Source organism: Papio anubis, unplaced genomic scaffold (assembly GCF_008728515.1).
Source record: "Papio anubis isolate 15944 unplaced genomic scaffold, Panubis1.0 scaffold277, whole genome shotgun sequence".
NCBI lineage: Eukaryota > Metazoa > Chordata > Mammalia > Primates > Cercopithecidae > Papio > Papio anubis.
The window spans coordinates 77824-98890 of record NW_022162858.1 but is presented as its reverse complement, the minus strand read 5'-3'; the positions used below and the strand labels follow the sequence as shown (position 1 = coordinate 98890).

Genomic DNA, 21067 nt, shown 5'->3' with positions numbered 1-21067 from the left:
TAAGTAGTTGTAAGGATATGCAATAATATCAATAAAGTATATGTATATGCATTAAATGCCTGGCATCTATCAGGAACCCTATAAATGTTAGCATTCCCATTCTGGAGGTTACATTAGAGAGTGTATTAAAACCACGGATAGCTGTTCTCTTCATCTTAAGGGCCTCGTCTGAATCTGAGAGCCTATGATTTGGGGAGTTTCTGTGTGTGTGTGGCGGGGCATGGTGATAAGGTAAACAAAGCTCAAAGGAAAAAGCTGATACTTTGAATAATGGCACTCTATGTAAATGCCTTTGGCATGTGAATGGAGTAGGCTGCTTTTCTCTAAAGCAGCAGCCACAGCTTGGCTGGGGAGTCCTCAACAGTCCCTCTAGAGTTTCATCAGTGTCTCCAAGACAACCCAGATAAATAGACAGTGAAAGCACAAATTATTTGCTTGTTGTGGAGATTTGTCAAGTCCCCTACCTGCCCCCAGCCTAGTCTCTGAGCACTTCTCATGTAGAAAATTAAGATCTGTCTTGCCCTATAACTTAGTGAACTTGGTCAGGATGATGGGAACATCCTGAAAATAAAAATGCGCACTCTGTTCTAGTGTTGCCGTTGGTTAGTGACTCCCTGAATGAGAGTGAGGAATTAAGAAGCTGTGTGCAATGTCAGCCCCTAGAGCTGAGTAGCCGTACTGTGTGGCACTGCGGTCTAGGCAATTCATGGACGGCATGTCTCACCTGCTGATGAAACTCCTGGGCAAGAAGATCAAGAAGTGAAAACCTCAAAATGCACACCAGAACCTAAAGTTGCCAGGGGCCTCAAATCTGACCCTATCAGGAACTCAAAATGGAGATGTGTCTCAAGAAACAATGGGAGGTGGAAAGGTTAAAAAAAATCAAAACATTCTGCGAATGTGGGGTTATCAGAAGCTCAAGATGGAGCTGTGTCTCAAGAAACAGTGGAAAATGTACAAGTTCAAAAATCTCCCCAGAAATCCACTGTATTAACAAATGGAGAGACAGCAATGCAGTCTCCCAATTCAGAATCAAAAAAGAAACAGAAGAAGAAAAAGAGAAAAATGGTGAATGATGCTGGGCCTGATACAAAAAAAAGGCAAAAACTGAAAACAAAGGGGAATCTAAAGAAGAAAGTGTCGAGACTGCCAAAGAAACAGAAAATAATGTGGAGAAGCCAGATAATGAGGAAGATGACAGTGAGGTGCCCAGCCTGCCCCTGGGACTGACATGAGCTTTTGAGGATACTTCATTTGCTTCTCTATCTAATCTTGTCAATGAAAACACTTTGAAGGCAATAAAAGAAATGGACTTTACGAACATGACTGAAATTCAACATAAAAGTATCAGACTGGAAGGCAGGGATCTTCTAGCAGCTGCAAAAACAGGCAGTGGTAAACCTTGGCTTTTCTCATCCCTGCAGTTGAACTCATTGTTAAGTTAAAGTTCATGCCCACGAATAAAATGGGGGTCCTTATTCTCTCACCTACTAGAGAACTAGCCATGCAAACTTTTGGTGTTTGTAAGGAGCTAATGACTCACCACGTGCATACCAGTGGGTTGATAACGAGTGGCGGTAACAGATCTGCTGAAGCACAGAAACTTGCTAACGGAATCAACATCATTGTAGCCACACCAAGCCATCTGCTTGACCATATGCAGAATACACCAGGGTTTATGTATAAAAACCTACAGTGTCTGGTTATTGATGAAGCTGATCAAATCTTGGATGCTGGGTTTGAAGAGGAATTAAAGCAAATTATTAAACTTTTGCCAACACGCAGACAGGCTATGCTCTTCTCTGCCACCCAAACTCAAAAAGTTGAAGACCTAGCAAGGATTTCTCTGAAAAAAGGAGCCATTGTATGTTGGCGTTGATGATGATAAGGCTAATGCAATAGTGGATGATCTTGAGCAGGGATACGGTGTTTGTCCCTCTGAAAAAAGATTCCTTCTGCCCTTTACAGTCCTTAAGAAGAACCAAAAGAAGAAGGTTATGGTCTTCTTTTCATCTTGTATGTCTGTGAAATACCACTATGAGTTACTAAACTACAAAGATTTGCTCACCTTGGCCATTCATGGAAAGCAAAGGAAAGCAAAAGTGTACAACTACATTCTTCCAGTTCTGCAACACAGATTCAAGAACACTTTATTGTGTACGGATGTGGCAGCAAGAGGACTAGACATTCCTGAAGTTGACTGGATTGTTCAGCATGACCCTCTGGATGACCTTAAGGAATATATTCATCGTGTAAGCAGAACAGTCAGAGGTCTAAATGAGACAGGGCATGCCTTGCTCATTTTGTGACCAGAAGAAATGGGGTTCCTTCACTACTTGAAACAATCCAAGGTTCCATTAAGTGAATTTGACTTTTCCTGGTCTAAAATTTCTGACATTCAGTCTCAGCTTGAGAAATTGATTGAAAAGAACTACTTTCTTCGTAAGTCAGCCCAGGAAGCATATAAGTCATACACACGAGCCTATAATTTCCATTCTCTGAAACAGATCTTTAATGTTAGTAACTTAAATTTGCCTCAAGTTGCTCTGTCATTTGGTTTCGAGGTGCCTCCCTTTGTTGATCTGAAGATCAACAGCAATGAAGGCAAGCAGAAAAAGTGAGGAGGCGGTGGTGAATTTGGCGACCAGAAAACCAAGAAAGTTTAGAAGTACAAAATCTTTATACACATAAGCAAGAAATCATCTGACAGCAGACAGCTCTCTCACTGAAGACACGTCTTTCTTTCATCTTGAATAACTTCACCCTAAAATGAATTTTCCCCCTTGAATTTATACAAGATTTGTATAAATTGACTTGGGTTGCAAGTACTGAGCACTGTTACTTCTATCAAGTCTCTTTTTTATTTTGGGGATATAAAACAGGCTTTAAATTTATTGGTCGCCCAAGGGCAAAGCAAGAAATCTCTAGTCTTTCTTGTGATTATATAATATTTTAAATTTCCCCATGTACACACAAATGTATGTTATTGTTTTAATATAATTCTTTTTGTACCTTTCCTTCTTGCTATGTGAAGATTTTTGTGGCGTGTGTGCTGTGTCAACTCCTGTAAAAGGTGACCTAGTGTATCGGGCAGCTGGTGGTAATGCAGAAAGGAGTCTAAGGTTATTTTTTGTTTTTAGTTGTTTCGTGAACCTTGACAGTATCTCATGAGTCCTCCTGAAAATGCTGCAGTATAAAAGAGCAAAAAGATTTGGGAAATACCTAAGAAGCACCTTAGGATTAGGGAGGCATTGCTTTTATAGATTTTTTATTTTAAAGCAATCAGCCTTTCTCAGGTGTTTTGTATAAAGTGTCACTAGCTGTCACAACATTTGGCAGGTAGGGTGTAGGAAAAGGGTAAAACTGAGATGGTTGAGCCTCATTTCCATCAATAGAGGTGCAATACACTGCATTTCTTCTTTTGGTACCATAGCAAAGACTTTTAAAAAACAGAAAGAATGGTGATGCTCCTCATTCGGAATTGTTTATTTTAAGGTGGTTTGGATTTTGGTTAGCCTTTTCACTCTACCGAGTACTTAGAAGACAAGGCTGCCAACTACATTGAACTTGAAGCCAAGCCATCAGACAGTGCTCAGCACATATTAATGTTAGCTTCTTTTTGAGAAAAATTACCTCTTCTAGGCCCTGAAGCAAAAAATGCATTTGCTATGAAGATTGAAAATGAACAAAATTAGAAAACACCACCGAAATCAGTGATTTAGTCAGATGGGTTTTTTTTGTTGTTGTTGTAGGAGCACTTGACTTCTAGTGTGTTTTGTGTAGTATGTAACTACAAAATAGTATATTTTGTAGCAATTCAAAACCAAAGTTGCTAGCATCATTTTGCTCTTGTGCTGGTTAATTATAAGATCCCATCAAACATAAGTGCACTGAGAACATTAAATGTAGAGGGAACTGTTTGGTAAAGAACATTCCAGTAGGAAAAGAAAAGAACAATCTTCATTTCTGGGCTTGACCGTCATCACTCTGGCTGAACCTGTATTGGGTTTCCAACCTTGACTGCTGGGCTCCTGGCTTGGTTTCTTGGATTCCTAATTCCCAGTGTGTGATAACTCTCTCCAGGATCATGTTTTCCTTTTTTATCTCAGAAATAATGTTTCTAAAAATATGAAAAGGGAAGAATATTTAATTACTCAGCAAAAGTAAATACTACTGGTATTTTGTACCTAATCTAATTTTTATATGCATGTTCATGGTATTTTTTTTTTAATCAAAAATGAAGTAATCTTCTATCTACTACTTGTAACCAGCTAGTTTCACAACATGTAAATTTCCTGTGTCATTAAATAATTACATATAAGAAAGAAGCTATGTTCATTTTTTAGGACGAGAGCATACCGTTCCATTCATCCCCATGGTCAGCTTGCCTGCTGCCGGATATCAACATAACAAAGAGAAACAGATGCTTCGAAGAACCCATATCACTTGGAGGAGAGCCCAAGGAAAAGCACCCTTCCTGGGAACTATTTTTTGATCCTAGAGCAAGGGTTGGCAATCTGCAAAACAGTAAACTATCAAACTGTTTTTATTTGACATTTAATTTGTTTGTCCTGTCGTATATCTGATTAATCCACATGTTTTTTTTGAGCAGCTCATTGGGGTCTGAAGAGATAACATTGACAAAGTCTCCGCCCTCAAGGAGTTTGGAGTCTAATGGAATAGGGCTCCTCTGAAATTCAGGGATGTACATTATGGTCCACCTGGCCATGGTGGGCTGTCACATCACTGTCACTAGACTGTGGTCACATCACTTATCACCACATTTTCTTTTTTGTTGTTTTTGAGACAGAGTCTCGCTCTGTTGTCCAGGCTGGAGTGCAGTGGCACGATCTCGGCTCACTGCAAGCTCTGCCTCCTGGGTTCACACCATTCTCCTGCCTCAGCCTCCCGAGTAGCTGGGACTATAGGCACCCACCACCATGCCTGGCTAATTTTTTGTATTTTTAGTAGAGATGGGGTTTCACCGTGTTAGCCAGGATGGTCTCAATCTCCTGACCTCATGATGCGCCTGCCTCGGCCTTCTGAAGTGCTGGGATTACAGGTGTGAGCCCCTACACCCGGCTGTCACACTTTCTTGAGCATGGTGACAAGTACCCTGGACTCCTGTTGGGCCAGGGTCCCACAGGGGAGATGGAAGGATGGGGCCACTCACAGAGTGCATCAGAGAGTTTAAAGGGCAGGTGGTAAATCATCTGCAAGATTCATAAACTTCTGCAAAGTCAGTTTGAAATAAATAAATAGAAAAACCAAGTAAATGATACAGAACTTATTAATGAATCGAACCTGAACATTTTCTTTTTCTGCTACCTGTGCTCTTGTGCTAGTATTTAACGGTGCACTATCTATCTGTTATCCTATGTTTAAAAAGTTTGGTTCTTTCCTCTTTGTCCATCTCTTCCTGAACAGTATTTCCAATTTTAAATGTCCATTTTACTCTGTTTTTCATTCACTAGCTCGCTCTCATCTAAGCTCAGTAGTGACAGAGCAAAAAATTCCAATCTAACCTCAAGCTTGGTCTCCCGCTACAGGCTCTTCCTCGGGAGAGATTGTGCCAGTCCCTAGAGTTATGACATGGAGAAAGAAGGAAAGAAAGGAAAGGCAAGGTCATGATGTGTGTGATAACAATATGAACCACAGTCCCAGCTCTCCAATCCTGAGATCCAAAAGTCTGGCAAGCCAAGCACATTCTGCAAACTCACTGGGTGGCAAATCGGGACCTGAGCTGACATGAGTCTATTTATAACCTTGCATTTATCCTACTTAATATGAATATTCATACATTTCACTAAAGAAATATTAATATGTTTAATTATGAGATGCTGCCACATACCCTGTTGGGGGTGTTATGTAATTATGGAAAATGCCCCATATTACCTTTCTAAAATTCAAAAAATTCTGCATTCTTAAATAGATTGGTCTCATGGATTCCTTTAAAGGGATTTTGGATCTATACTCTATTTTCCTCAGTCTGTTCTATGATCTTACCTTCAATTGTCTTTCATAGAGACAATTTTTCCTTAATTTTTTGAGAATACAAAGCAGATGATTTCCTAAAATTATTTTTGCTTGTTAACTGCATATACTTCCTCCTGCAACACCCCAAATTGCCTTTTATCTTATGTATACTATGCTTAGCACCTTGGGTATTTTCGTAATTAAAAAAAAAATGTTGCTAGGTATTTTCTATCTTTTTTTTTTAACAGCTTTATGGAGGTGTAATTTACATATGATAAAATTCATTTCTTTTGTGTGTACAATTCAATGACTTCAGTAACTTATCAGTTGTGTGACCATCATCATAATCTAACTGAAGATTTCCACTAACCCACAAAGAAACCTCATTCATTTATAGTCACCCCCTGCAACCTGGCAAGCACTAATCTACCATCAGTCTCTTTTGAGGCTAAAAGAGTCTCAAAAAAATATGCCATATACCAGGAACAGCACACACAACCCTCATAAAGAAACAGAGGCTCCCATAACTGGTAAAGGATGAAGCTGGGATTTGATCCAGGTCCTCACAATTCCAGAGTTCATGATCTTTTCAAGGGCTACTGAGGAGATCCAGAATGGCCTCTCACTGGACTGGGGCAGAAATGCAAGTAACCTAGGCACGGATGTTGGATATTGGATGTTGGATGTGGATGACCCACAGAGGAGTCATGAGTCTGATGACCTTTAGGCCCTAGCCAGTTCTGATCTCCTGTGATTCCATAAATCCATAAAATGCCTGCAACTAAGCCAGGGACTTACTTTAATGAATAGATAAGAATGATGTGTCATGAACAGACTAATTGCATATAAAAGGAGCGCTTCTGAAGTATGCCGCGTGTTTCCTTAAGCACTTTAAATACCCCCCAGAGATGCGGTTTGCAGTCATACTTTGCATTATCAATGAAGAGGCAGTTTGCCAAGCAAAGGGGAGCATCAGCCTAACCCTGATTCAAATCACCACACAGTATTGATGTCCAAATCAAGGAGACATTTTGATAGATTCATTTTCTCACTTCTTTAAGTTTGAAGTTGGTACTTTTGATGGACTTGTCCTGCTATGCTGGTGTTGCAGCTGCACAAGACTAGATGATGGAATGAAACACCCTGTACCGTAATTGAGGAAGCAGCTGTTCTGCTATTGTTATTAGTTTTATTAAGAATTAACAACTTCCTCTGTGTCCGTTAAGAGAAGTCCATTCTGAAAGCCAGCCAAGTTCGCCTGCAGCCCTCCCAGCCACCATTTCTGCATCATGCCACGTAGAGATTATCTCTCCTCTCTGTGGCACAGGCTGTTGTCTGCTCTGCCTACCCTCCCCAAGTTTCAGGAACCATGCATTCTTTCTGTACCTTCTGCCAGAGCACAACAGGCCTAGGAAAAGACGTATGGTCCATCATTAATGCCTTGGTATACTATCAAGATCACTAAAATCCTCAAATAGAGATTCTAGGTCCATATGTTTTAAACTCTGTGGCAATTTTGCAGTAAAAGGTAATTTAATGTTTGATAAAGATATTACAGGGCACAGAGAAGAGTTTGTAATCCATGGACTCTTCTAGATGCTTCTAAATTTTGTTACATGTGATAATGAACGTGAATATATCTTTTTGGTTGACAAAAAGGCTTCCTATTTTCTATCACTTAATCATCATGATCCTATGAAGATGGCCTTATTGTCCATTTTTGTTAACCTTATTAATATCAATAGTATTAATTGTTAATGATAAGGGAGATAAAGTATGTAATGCACTTAGTACTGAACGTCTTGAATTAGAGAATAAATATGATAAGCTAGCTCTTGTGATTTTTTTTTTTTTAGACAAGAGTTTTGCTCTATTCCCAGGCTGGAGTGCAGTGGCCCTATCTCAGTTCACTGTAACCTCCAGCTCCCGGATTCAAGAGATTATCCTGCCTCAGCCTCCCAAGTAGCTGAGACTACAAGTGCACGCCACCACACTTGGCTAATTTTTGTTTTGTTAGTAGAGACAGGGTTTCACTATGTTGGCCAGGCTGGTCTCGAACTCCTGATCTCAGGTGATCCAACCGCGTTGGCCTCCCAAAGTGCTGAGATTACAGGTGTGAGCCAGTGCACCCAGCCAGCTCTTGTGATTTTTTAAATCTTCATCTTTACTTTTAGGACAAGGAAAATGAGGCTCAGAGATATTAAGGAATTTGCCCGAGGTTCACACAGCTTGTAAGAGTGGAGTAGATGTTGAAATTTCACCCCAGTTTCCTCTGGGATACATTCTCCATTACAGCCTGAGCAGTGTGGCCTTGCCCAAGGTCACAGGTCACAGAGAAAATAAGCGGCAGAGTGGAGAATTGAACGCAAGTCCTCTTGCTGGGTTCCATGCCTTTTTAATCAAACTATGTCGCTGCCACTGGCATGACAGACTACAGAATCAAGGGCCTGAGCAGAAGGCTTGCGCTTGATAACAAATTTCCCAGACTATGAAATTCTTTGCTTCTACCCGGCCAACTAAAGAGAAGACAGCTTCTGTGTAGGGAAAACTCTCTCTAACCATGTTTTTCCTCTATTCTCACATCACAATAATCATCAACATAGGAGAAGACTTCTGTGACTATGTGTGGGTTTTTTTCCTCACACACCAAGCAGTGGATACCATCTGGGTATCCTCTAATTCATTTCCGGCACTGTCTACCTGGAGACGATGTCAGATCTCACAGGTTGAGCATTCAGTCCCCAACCAAGACTGGCCCCCTCTAACACACACCGGTGACAAGGCTGGGCCTCCAGAGCTTCTGACCAACTGGCTTAAAGTTGGGGTTCCCATGATGCCCTCTTTGGATTCAAATAATTTGCCAGAGCAGCTCACAGAATTCAGGGAAACACTTATCTACATTTACCAGTTTATTATAAAGGATATTGCAAATGATACAGATGAAAAGATGCTTAGGGCAGGAAATGGGGGAAGGGTCCCAGAGTTTCCATGCCCTCCCTGAGGCACTACCCTCCAGGATCCTGCAGTTCCACTATCCAGAAGCTCAATGACCCCAGCCCTCTCGGGTTTTTATGGAAGCTCCATAAAGTGAGCATTTCTTCCCTAAGGTATAGAGCGGTGGGACCCTCTCATAGGAGGGTCTTAGGACCCAAAATCAGAAAGGCAGAGGAAAAGTAGAGTCCTGCCTTGGAGTAGATTAAAGGAGGGCAGAAGGAGGTCAGAGGCTGCCCCTGTGACCTCATACACCCAACATTATAACAAAAGACTGCAACAAGGTCTATGACTATCAGCCAGAAACTGTGGACAAAAACCAGTATACGTTATAAACCACAGCCTCCCTACCACACATAGCAGCAAAGTGGCTGTGTTTAGACTTAGAAATGTATATACCTGAGCTATTTCACTAGGATTATTTTTCTTCTGGAATTTGTTTTCTTTATCAAGGCAGTACTCAGTGGAGAGATTTTTTTTTTAATTAACAGTAAACTAATAATATAGGATTTTCCTAAGTGTTCTCTCATTTCTGTGACTTTGTTACAGTTTGTTCTCTGCTCTGACTTCTCAACATAGCACCATGAGATTTTCCTACATCTGCACGTTTAAGCAAAAAAGTGCCTTCAAATGCTCCTCTCTAAAGCATATTTCCACGTGACAGCACTCGTCTTGCTAGAGAGTGAGGTTGTCTGAAGACTACTTTGGGGTGCCTGAGCTAGCATGAATGGGGACACCAGGTTATGTTCCATTTTATTTTATTTTATTATTTTATTTTATTTCATTTCATTTTTGAGATAGAGTCTTGCTCTGTTGCCCAGTCTGGAATACAGTGGCACAATCTTGGCTCACTGCAACCTCCACCTCCCGGGTTCAAGTGATTCTCTGGCATCAGCCTCCTGAATAGCTGGGATTACAGGTTCCCACCACTATGCCTGGCTAATTTTTGTATTTCTAGTAGAGACGGGGTTTCGTCATGTTGGCCAGACTGGTCTTGAACTCCTGACCTAAGGTGATCAGCTTGCCTTGGCCTCCCAAATTGTTAGGATTACAGGTGTGAGCCACTGCGCCCGGCCTTATGTTCCACATTTGAATTCCTCATTTGCAAGAGGGGGATTTTAGTAATAAAATGCTGCTAAAATTGGTCTATGTCTAAATCAGTATCCTGAGAAACAAGATGGTAATGAAGGGGAAAGGATGGATAGTGGGAAATGTATCTGGAAAAAATAATTCCATCAGGAAAGCTTGTGATGGGCCTCTCCTTGATAGTTGGAACAGAACTCCTCTTAGGCATTTGTTTAATATCAACCCATGCCTTTTTGTTTGTTTGCTAGTTTTTCTATTTTGTTAAACTGTAAAATTCCTCTCACTTTTTGCTGATTTCTCTGATCATTAATTTTGAAATTGAGACATATTTTAACGTGGAGTTTTTGGTCATCATTTCCTTTCTTCAAATACTACTGTTAAAATGACAGAGACTGTCAAAGTGGACAGGCCATTTCTTCACTGGCTGTGTGGAAGGAGCAATTTAGGCGTGTCTTCACTGTTGTGAAGGCTGGCCTGAGGCCCTTCTTATGCAAAGTCATCTCTGGTATGACATATCCTCCAGACCAGAAGTTGTAAAGCAGAAGGAGCAGAAGGCTCAGACCAAATCAGGCTCATGGACATATATTATTTGGCTCACACAATTGAAAAAAATATTTTTTTAATAGTTACCTTTTTTTTTTTTTTTGAGATGGAATCTCACTCTTTTGCCCAGGCTGGAGTGCAGTGGTGCCATCTCGGCTCACTGCAGACTCTACCTCCTGGATTCCAGCAATTCTCCTGCCTCAGCCTCCCAAATAGCTGGGATCACAGGCACGTGCCACCACACTCAGCAAATTTTTGTATTTTTAGTAGAGATGGGGTTTCACCATGTTGGCCAGACTGGTTTGGAACTCCTGACCTCAAATGATCCACCCACCTCAGCTTCCCAAAGTGCTAGGATTATAGGCGTGAGCCACCACGCCCAGCTGTTGCCATCTTTTTAAATTGGGAGAGTTCACATAAAAATCCTTGTTTCTGGCATCCTTTGAAAAAATCCAAAGCTCTGCAAACCAGGAGTGCAATTGCCCATAGTGACAGGAGCTACCAGTCCTACAGCTGGGTCCTTTCAGAAGGGGCGTTTGTGGTCTGGGCTGCAGTGGTCCCCACCTCTTCCTGATGTCTTGAGAAAAGCTAGGCTCTTGTGGGCATCTGAGATTCCAATCCGAGGAGATTGTTCAGTGGCTGTCACCACAAGCAAACAAATAAAAACATCGGCACTTCTCAATATTATTATAAGAACTCACAGTGATATGTCAATATTTGGGAAAAGGGGTATATGAGTCAGCCCACACATGAGCATGTGCTTATTAATTTAGTTTTGTGGTGGGGTGAGGTGTCCATGGTTCACTGTGTGGCCATACACTCTCCTCACTCCTGCCCCAGCAAGCCCTAGAGAGGGCAGTGTTCATTTCAGGTGCTGCCTGGGCCATGAGTGCCTGCCCTCACAAATGCCATGGTGTTGGGCATGCCATTTAACCTCTCCTAGTCCCAGTATTTCTCTGTAAGACAAGGATGCTGCAAGGGTAGAATGAACAAATGCATATTTGCACAGACCTGACTCAATACATGTTGCCTGCTTCTGTTCTCCTCCTTCAAGCCAATAACTAGATTGAGCTGGCAAGCTCCTTAACGGCACTGACAGCCAACCTGGTCAAAATGGTTGCTGCCCAAAAGCACACAGAGCCTTCCCTATGGAGAAGCGATGTAATGTGGGTCTCCAGTGAATACAGAAAGCCCCTTCTGCAGCAGCCTGGGCATCCTGGGAGCTCAGGTGCCCCCGAGCCAGGCAGGATCTCTCAAGATTATGTCTTCCCTGGGGATGGTAGACAGGACACGTCCTCTGTCATGGTCATTACTGAACTGCAACTACATTAAAAGGAAGTATGGAGACTGAATTTGAGATCACATTTCAGAGTGGAGCCCAAGGCTTCCTGTTAAGTGTGAACAGTGTATGGGAGATAACAATGGGGAGTGAGATATGCTAAAAGTGTTATACATGAATTTACATTCAATAAAAAACCCTTCCAGCTATAATTATCACATTTTTGCTAATATTGAGATACTAGATGTCAGATTTAATATTTGAGTAAACTAATTAAAGAATGTTTTTGCCTAGCCTTGACAAACAATCTTTTCTATTGAAAGTTTCAAAAGTGCTTTTTTTTTTTTTTTTTTTTGGCTGAAACTGATCTACATGACCAGCACTTTCTGGGGTTGGAACCACCAGAGTATCTCACCTCTGCGTTTCCTTTTCTCCATCCCTCTCCACCTCTCTCTCCCAATCCCAGCTCTGTTTTGTGGTCTTATTGTTAAGGGCACAATTTTCAGACTGTGTTAATGTGTCTTCTTTATGCATTTGCCAAATAGTTCTAGGTGGAATTGCCTCTTAAGATTTCTCCTTTGGCTGTGGCACATTCAGACTCAAATTGTTGTGCTCAGTAGGGCCATCGTCACATAATAACAGGGAAAATGCTTCATCATGTGTTATAGAGCAAGATGGAATCTTCGCTAAGGAGCTTGGGGATCAAAGCGAAGGGAAAAGATTAATTTTTATGCATTGAGTCATTATGGACGGAGAAGGAGACATTAAGATTGCCAGAGAGAAGATTTTCTCATCTAATATCGACATAGACAATGTGTTGAGATGACTATTGGCTCCGTTCTTAGATTTGTTTCTACTGTTAAAGTGCTCAGATCTGGATCATAAGCTTATTTACACGTATTTCAAGTTTTAGGAAGAGACCTCCTTTTAAAAAGATACGATCTTCCCAGGACTTAAGTACACGTAAACGTATTTTGATTATTTTTACTCCATAAAAATGCATAGCTATGTTTCAGACATAATAAAAGACAGTAAAAAAGTTTAAAAAATTCACAAGGATAATTCAGCAACTCTAGTGAAGTATTTCCTTTTAAAGGATGCTACTTGTTTTTTTGTTAACATGCTTGCAAACATAAGTACATGATTTTCTATTCTGTTTCTTTTGTTCCCCTAGTATTATACTAACATGGGGTTTCCACACCCTTACATAGATTCTCTCAACCACCTGTGCCCAGTTTATTAAGCTCTTCTATTGTTAAACATTTAGACAACTTTTCCCCTTTTTTCCTACTTTTATAGAAAAAGGTCAGGTGCAGTGGCTCTCGCCTGTAATCCCAGCACTTTGGGAAGCCAAGGCGGGAGGATTGCTTGAGCCCAGGAGTTCAAGACCAGCCTGGGTGATATAGCAAGACCCCATCTCTGTAAAAAAAAAATTTTTTTAATAGCCAGGCATGGTAACATACACCTATGGTCCCAGCTACTCAGGACGCTGAGGTGAGAGAATTACTTGAGCCCAGAAGGTTGAGGCTGCAGTGAGCTGTGATCGTACCGTTGTGCTCCATCCAGCCTCAGCAACAGAGCAAGACCTGTTTCAAAAAAACAAAAAACAAAAAACAAAAAAAACAGAAACAGAAACAGGAAAGAAAAACATATATGTTTTTGTGCATCTGGATTTTGTCATGATTTGTAGAATAAATTCTCCAAAGTGGAATTTCTATGTCAAATTATTTAAGATAAATAATTTTAAGATTCTGATGCAAAGTACAAAATTTATTTTTAAATGAATTCCACCAATTTTTGCCTTAACTGCATAAGAATGCCCTTTTACTACATCAGGTGCCATTTTAGCCAATTTGATAAAGGTATCTCTTGAACATTTAGAAAAAAATATTGTTTTCATAATTTGCATTAAATTTTTTGATAAATCACCAAGTACCATATATGATAGCAATGATTATTGTTACCAACAATTACCTTCAATAAACAGTCTAACATTTAATGACAAAACATTAGTATGTCAGGGTACTGAAGAGCAGTGTAGGATGATGGTGAGTGTGGGCTTGGAAGTCAGGCTGCCTGGGCTCAATGCTGGGCTCTACCACTTACCAGCTAAGTGACCTAAGACCAGGGTTTTTCAACCTTGGTCCTGCTGACATTTGGAGCTATTCATAAGTTGAGCAGGAAGGATGCTATCTTATTTAGCAGCATCCCCGGCCTCTATCCTAATCACCGCCCTCCTCTACACTCATGCCCAGTGTGACAACCCAAAATGCAAACATTGCCGAGTGTTCCTTGGGGGCAGATTAGCAACCCTCTCGGTGCTTAGCTTCCGTATGTGTAAGATGGGGGATAGTAATACTCACCTCAAAGAGTTACTGGAAGGGCAGAATGGATTTGTCCCTGTAGAGGAGAGAGAAGAGGGCTTGTCACTTGCCAAGGGCACAGTCAACATTGACTATTAGTCACATCAAATTTCTGATGACTGTTCTTAAATAAAATGCTTGCGTATTACTTTTACTGTAAAACTCACTGAATATAATTTGAAATGTTTGGAAAAGTATCAGAAGCTAATAAGGATCTCCTACAATCTTAACAGCCAGGGACAATCCTATTAACGTTAAAGTGTTTTTTCTTCTCATGCTCCTAGAAGTGTTCCTGGCACATAATAGATACTCAACAAATGTGTTGGACAAATATAAAAAGTGAGAACAGGCTATGTATGCCATCTATAAAGTTTTGCATCCTATTTTTCTTCCTTGCTACCACAAACTGGCTACTTGCCTCTGCATTTGGAAATTCTTTGGAAATATGTTTTTGTTTTATATTGTTTTGTTTTTTTTGTTTGTTTGTTTTTGAGATGCAGTCTCACTCTGTCATTCAGGCTGGAGTGCAGTGGCGCAATCTCGGCTCACTGCAACCTCTGCCTCCTGGGTTCAAGTAATTCTCCTGCCTCAGCCTCCTGAGTAGTTGGGATTACAGGTGTGCACCACCACACCAAGCTAATTTTTGTATTGTTAGTAGAGATAGAGTTTTGCTATGTTGGCCAGGCTGGTCTCAAACTCCTGACCTCAAGTGATCTGCCCTTCTTGGCCTCCCAGCATGCTGGGATTATAGGCATGAGCCACCGTGCCTGGGGGAAAAGATGTTTAATTGCTGCAAAATATCAACTCTGAGTGTTCTCTAATTTAATTAACCATCATAATTTTGAGAATATACATGATGTTAGCTTTTTAAAATAAATAACATATCTCCAGCTTTTTGTTATGAAAATGTTTAAACATAAAGGTTGAAAGGATAGTACAATGCATATCAGGGCACCGTGTTTTAATGTATTTTAAATGTTTGCCGTATTTATTCTCTTTATTTGTGTGTGTGTGTGTGTGTGTGTGTGTGTGTGTGTGATCTGCATGGATATAGTTACATGTAATGAGTTGTTTGGTTTTTTTAACTGTTTTGTAGGACCATTTAAAGGTAAATTGTCAGCTGGATGTGGTGGTTTATGCCTGTAATCCTAGCACTTTGGGAGGCCAAGGCAGAATAAATTTTTAAAAAATATATTGTAAAAATAAGCAATGAGGAAATTGTAAGCATTGTAACATTTTACTTCTAAAGACTTCAACATAACTCTCCTAAGAGTAAAGACATTCTACACATAACCACAATACATTTATTTTGCCTAAGAAAATTAACAGTAATTCTCTAACACCGTCTAATATGTTGTCTGTATTCATATTTTCCCAGTTGTCCCCAAAATGTTTTTATAGCTAGCTTTTTTTTCTCTGCCAAAATCCCAGGAAAGATGAACTGCATTTGGTTGTTATAACTCTAATTTCTTTTAGTCTAGAATAGAGCCACCTTTGTATTGGCTTATTAATGACTTTTTTAAGATATCAGGCCACTTGTTTTTAAGAACATTCCATTTTCTGGGTTTGTCTTATTGTTCCCTTAGAGTGTCATTTAACTTGTTTCTCCAGTTCCTGGATTTCCTGAAACTGTAAGTTAGGTCCAATGTCTTCATTAGATATAGGTAAATAATTTGGCAAGGACACTGTATAGGTGGTTACATTCTCAGAAGGATATAACAACAGGTTGTCCCATGATCAGAGATGTAATGTTTGATTACTTGGTTAAGGTGATAACCAGCAGATTTCTTTACTTAAGGTATGTTTTTCACTTTGCAATTAGTGCGTAGTCTATGGGTGCTTCTTTGGTACCACATGACTATCCTGTTCCCTAACAATTTTCCATCCAGTGGTTTCAGCACCGTTGGTGATTCTTGTCTAAACCAGTCATTTCACTGGCAGCTGCAAATGGTGATTTTTCTAGTTCTATCATTTTACTTACATTTGATAGATGCCATTCCTCTGGAAGGAAGGGTTTTCCCTTTCAAAATGCAGAATAAATGCTTACTTCTTATGTTCTTAATACTAAAGAGTGGGATAAATAAGTTTTTGTTTCTCTTTCATTTTACTATTTTTTAATTTTTATTTTTATAAATTTAATTTTTATTTTTATAAAAATTAAAAAAGAATGGAGACCGGATGCGGTGGCTGACGTTTGTAATTCCAGCACTTTGGGAGACTGAGGCAGGCGGATCACCTAAGGTCGGGAGTTTGAGACCAGCCTGGCTAGCGTGGTGAAACACCATCTCTACTGAAAATACAAAAATTAGCCAGGCATGGTGGCACACACCAGTAATTCCAGCTACTCAGGAGGCTGAGGCAGGAAAATTGCTTGAACCCGGGAGGCAGAGGTTGCAGTGAGCCGAGATTATGCAACTGCACTCCAGCCTGGGAGACAGAGAGACTGTTTCAAAAAAAAAAAAAAAAAAATACAGACAGGGTTTCACCATGTTGCCCAGATTAGTCTTGAACTCCTGGACTCAAGCAATCCTGCTGCGTTGGCCTCCCAAAGTGCTGGGATTACAGGCATGAGCCACCATACCTAGCCACTACAATTTTTTTTTTACTGTGGATGCATGAATTTTTCTTTAATGTTTTACAATCAATTATAATAACTTTCTGATGCTCAAGCTGTCCACCGGGCACCCCTCCAAGCTGGCTTCCAGGTCTCTTGGCATCTCTCTGTTAGTCTTTGGTTTTCCTTGCTTTTTGGCTTGATGTGCCTCAGGCTTCTTTTATGATTTCCTGCCGCTGCTCTGGAATCAGCCATTTCTCCAAGCAGCCTTTGTTCTTTTTAGTCAGGAATGATATAAATAATCTTTTGGTTAATACCTTTGTACATAAGATTTTTATCAAAATTACTAGAAATTATTTTGACAAAGATTGTAAACTTTTTAATGCCTTGAATATATCTTGTAAAGTTTCTGTATAGAAAGGTAGTAATAACATAGACTTCCACTAACGTGTTTGAGAATGTCTATCTCACTGCATTCATACTGACATTAATTTTTAATATGATAAGTAAATCTATGACAAGTAAGATTGAACAGCTCAGTTTATTAATGTTTATAGGTCTATTAGTTTTCATATATTTTGCCCTTTTTCTATTGTGATACAATGTACTTATTTGAAATTTTTAAAAGTATGCTTAAGACTTTAATTCTGTCGACTGAGCTTGCTTCAAATACTTTTTCCAGAGTGTTTGGGTATTTGTTTGGTTTTTTAGTGTCAGACATTTTTATTTTTATTTTTATTTATTTATTTATTTATTTATTTTTTTTTTTTTTTTTTTTTTTTGAGGCAGTCACATCTACCGCCCAGGCTGGAGTGCAGTGGCCAGATCTCAGCTCTGCAAGCTCCGCCTCCGGGTTCCGCCATTCTCACCATAAGCCTCGGTAGCTGGGACTACAGAGGCGCCACGCCATCTCGCCCGGCTAGTTTTTGTATTTTTAGTAGAGCCCGGGGTTTCACGTGTTGGCCAGGATGGTCTTGATCTCTCCTGACCTCGTGATCCACCCGTCTCGGCCTCCCAAAGTGCTGGGATTACAGGCTTGAGCCACCGCGCCCGGCCTATTTATTTATTTATTTGAGACGGAGTCTCGCTCTGTCACCAGGCTGGAGTGCAGTGGCCGGATCTCAGCTCACTGCAAGCTCCGCCTCCTGGATTTACGCCATTCTCCTGCCTCAGCCTCCCGAGTAGCTGGGACTACAGGCGCCCGCCACCTCGGCTGGCTAAGTTTTTGTATTTTTAGTAGAGACGGGGTTTCACCGTGTTAACCAGGATGGTCTGGATCTCCTGACCTCGTAATCCGCCTACCTCGGCCTCCCAAAGTGCTGGGATTACAGGCGTGAGCCACCGCGCCCGGCCATTTTTATTTTTTAAGTTGTCGAATCTATTTGCTTTTTCCTTGATGATTTCATCCATTTTTTTAGTGCTTAAAAATTCCTTGTCCAATCTAAGAAGAGTTAAATGTTTTCATATATTTTCGTTTTATTTAAAATTTGTAAAATAAAACTAAGTTTTAAATATTCATACTTTTTAAACCAAGTGGAATATATTTAGGGCTATAGTTTAAGGTGAGGATCTAAAAATTTTTTTCCCAAAGCTAATTTTTCTCATAATGTAGGAGGGATAATCCCTCACTTTCTCACTGGTGTGTCCTTCATTTTATATGTTCAATACAGATATAGATATATTCATATGTATTTATATACAAATTATATATATCAACTTACATTCATCTGTTTTTACACAACTGCCATACTGTTTCAATTATTAAAACTTTTAAATACATTTTAAAATACCAAAACCTTTTTTCTCTCAATACATTTTTTCTTCAAGATAAACTTTAGAATAATGTTGTCACTTTCAGAAAAGATTTCATTTAACTTAAGCTGTTTAGCTTATTACTTTCGAGGTGGTACTTTGGAATTTTGTAATAATATTAAAATTTGCTTTGGGATGACGTAGTATATCACAACATGAAAGCACGCTAAGTTGCCCCAGGCCTCTGTGATGGAGCATGGCCACAGCACCAGTCGAGGCAGGAGGCTTAGCAACGTTTAGGTCCTAAAGGCTCTTACGTGTACCCTATGAATATGTACAAATATTATGTATCGATTTTTTATACAAGGGTCTTGAGATAAAAGCAAATGTTCCCTTTTAATGTCTTAAAAAGATCAATGTGGTTACTGAAACCATTGTTTCTAATCCAACAATTGAAACATACGGTCTAAAAGGTGGAACGATATTTATAGAAATACAGGCAAATAATAGTATAAATTTGAACTACCCTGGGAAATCTGAGATGTGCATGACTATTGGTCATGCAGACACTACATTCAGACATTCTATTTACAGTATGTATTCCGACGAAGTAGTGTTTGTTTTGTTTTCCTTCCTTTTTTTTTTTTTTTTTTTTTTTGAGACAACGTCTTGCTCTGTCAGTCGGGCTGGAGTGCAGTGGTGTGACTCACTGCAACCTCTGCCTCCCGGGTTCAAACCATTCTCCCGACCTCAGCCTCTCGAGTAGCTGGGATTACAGGTGCCCGCCACTATGTTGGCTAATTTTTGTAGTTTTAGTAGAGATGGAATTTCACCATGTTGGCCAGGCTGGTCTCAAACTTCTGACCTCAGGTGATCAGCCCTCCTCGGCCTCCCAAAGTGCTGGGATTACAGGCATGGGCCGCCACACCCAGCCTTGCATCCTTCTAATATGGGTTAAACCGTCCAAGATATTACTTGGAGAAAGCCATCATGGACTAAGTCTGAACATCAAGCCATATAGTAGCCCAGCTTACAGTATGAGAAAGTGGCAAAAAGCATGTTCTTTTGTGTCAGACAGACATTGGTTTGGGTCTTTAATCTGCTCCTTTCCAGTATTGTGATCTTGGATAGTAACAGTATACCTGCCTCATTGAGTTGAGAAGATTAAATCAGGGCAGTATGTAAAGAACTCAGCACATAGTAAATGCTTTATCATATCAGCCAGATTATCCCTATCTTTAGTACAATTACTCCTGCTGCTATTATTATGTATTTTTGGTTATTGCTCAGGATCAAGGTGACTGAGATCTTTTTATGAACCTAAGAGCTCTGCTTTGTATTTCCATACAGCAACCCAGTTATATGCAGTTCAAACATTCTACCCATTGCTTATAGCCTTGATCATTGGCATGTTTTTCTGTAAAAAACAGTCAATGCCAACTATTAGTGACCTCTCTGGGAAGAAATACAATGTCAGTAAGATACCCATAAAAAAGCCAAGGGGGGAAAAGTGACATCATTTCCGAGTAGGACAAAAACAATTAAAATTAAAACAAAAGCCAGAATCTCCATCCACTCTTAGACTCTCCTGGGAAGGCACAGTTTCAATCTAGGGCTAAGTGTAGCTGAAGTCAAAGCATTAACTTACATATTTGCCTATTTTAAGCAGTGTATGTCATGCTCTTTTCTTGGCATTAAAAGACAATATTTCTACCTGTTCTCTTAAAAGGAAATTAGGTCTTATTACCATCCTTATAACACAGCCTTTACAACAGAGGACAGCCTTTTAAAGATTCAGCCTCGAATTTAAATGTGACATTATAGAGCTGTCTGGGCATTTGGATAATTTCTTTAGACATCTCAAAGTGGCACATATAGGGTCATTAATCAACAGCTCAGTATTTTATTCATATACTGGCTGCGAAAAGCAAGAGGAAGACTGAGATCAAAGACGAGGAAGGAATTATTAGTAACATAGTGCATCAAAATAATCAGGTTTTTAAATGGGCAGGGGAGTTAAAAAAAAAAAAAAGAAAAAAAGGAGAAAATAAAAGAAAAAGAGTTAACATGACTGAGACCTTAGGCTTCCTAAAAAAAAGCAATCACAGGTCTAATTAGTGAAAAACACTAATTTTAATCCAAGTTATAGTTAGAGAGTTTCCTATGCTTACATTGGAGTAAATCCATAAACTGATTACAATAAGGTGGTCAAAGTCACTATAGCCACTACATATGGCCTGAAAAGCTAGGTAGATTCTCTTGAATCTCTACTTCTTCCTTCCCTTCCTGTAGCCAATGTCTTTGTTCAGGTCTTGGTTATGTGTCGTCTCACTTCTGACAAACACCTAAAAACGTATCTCTCTTCATCCAGGCTTCCTCAGTCCATTCCCTTCTTCTCCCTCTCTGCTGCAGGAGCCATCCTGCTAAAACTCAAAGCAGACCCTGTCACCTCTACCTAAAGTCCTGTGCCTGTTCATTGCTTAAGATTTGTTCACTTTTCCGTATGTATGTTAGACCTCAATA

The 21067-nt window shown here is 40.0% G+C and overlaps 1 pseudogene; it reads left to right on the top strand.

Annotated features, from left to right (window-relative positions):
* The first annotated feature begins 715 nt into the window (after positions 1 to 715).
* Positions 716 to 2729, top strand: LOC116272954 (annotated as a pseudogene).
* The last annotated feature ends 18338 nt before the right edge of the window (positions 2730 to 21067 follow it).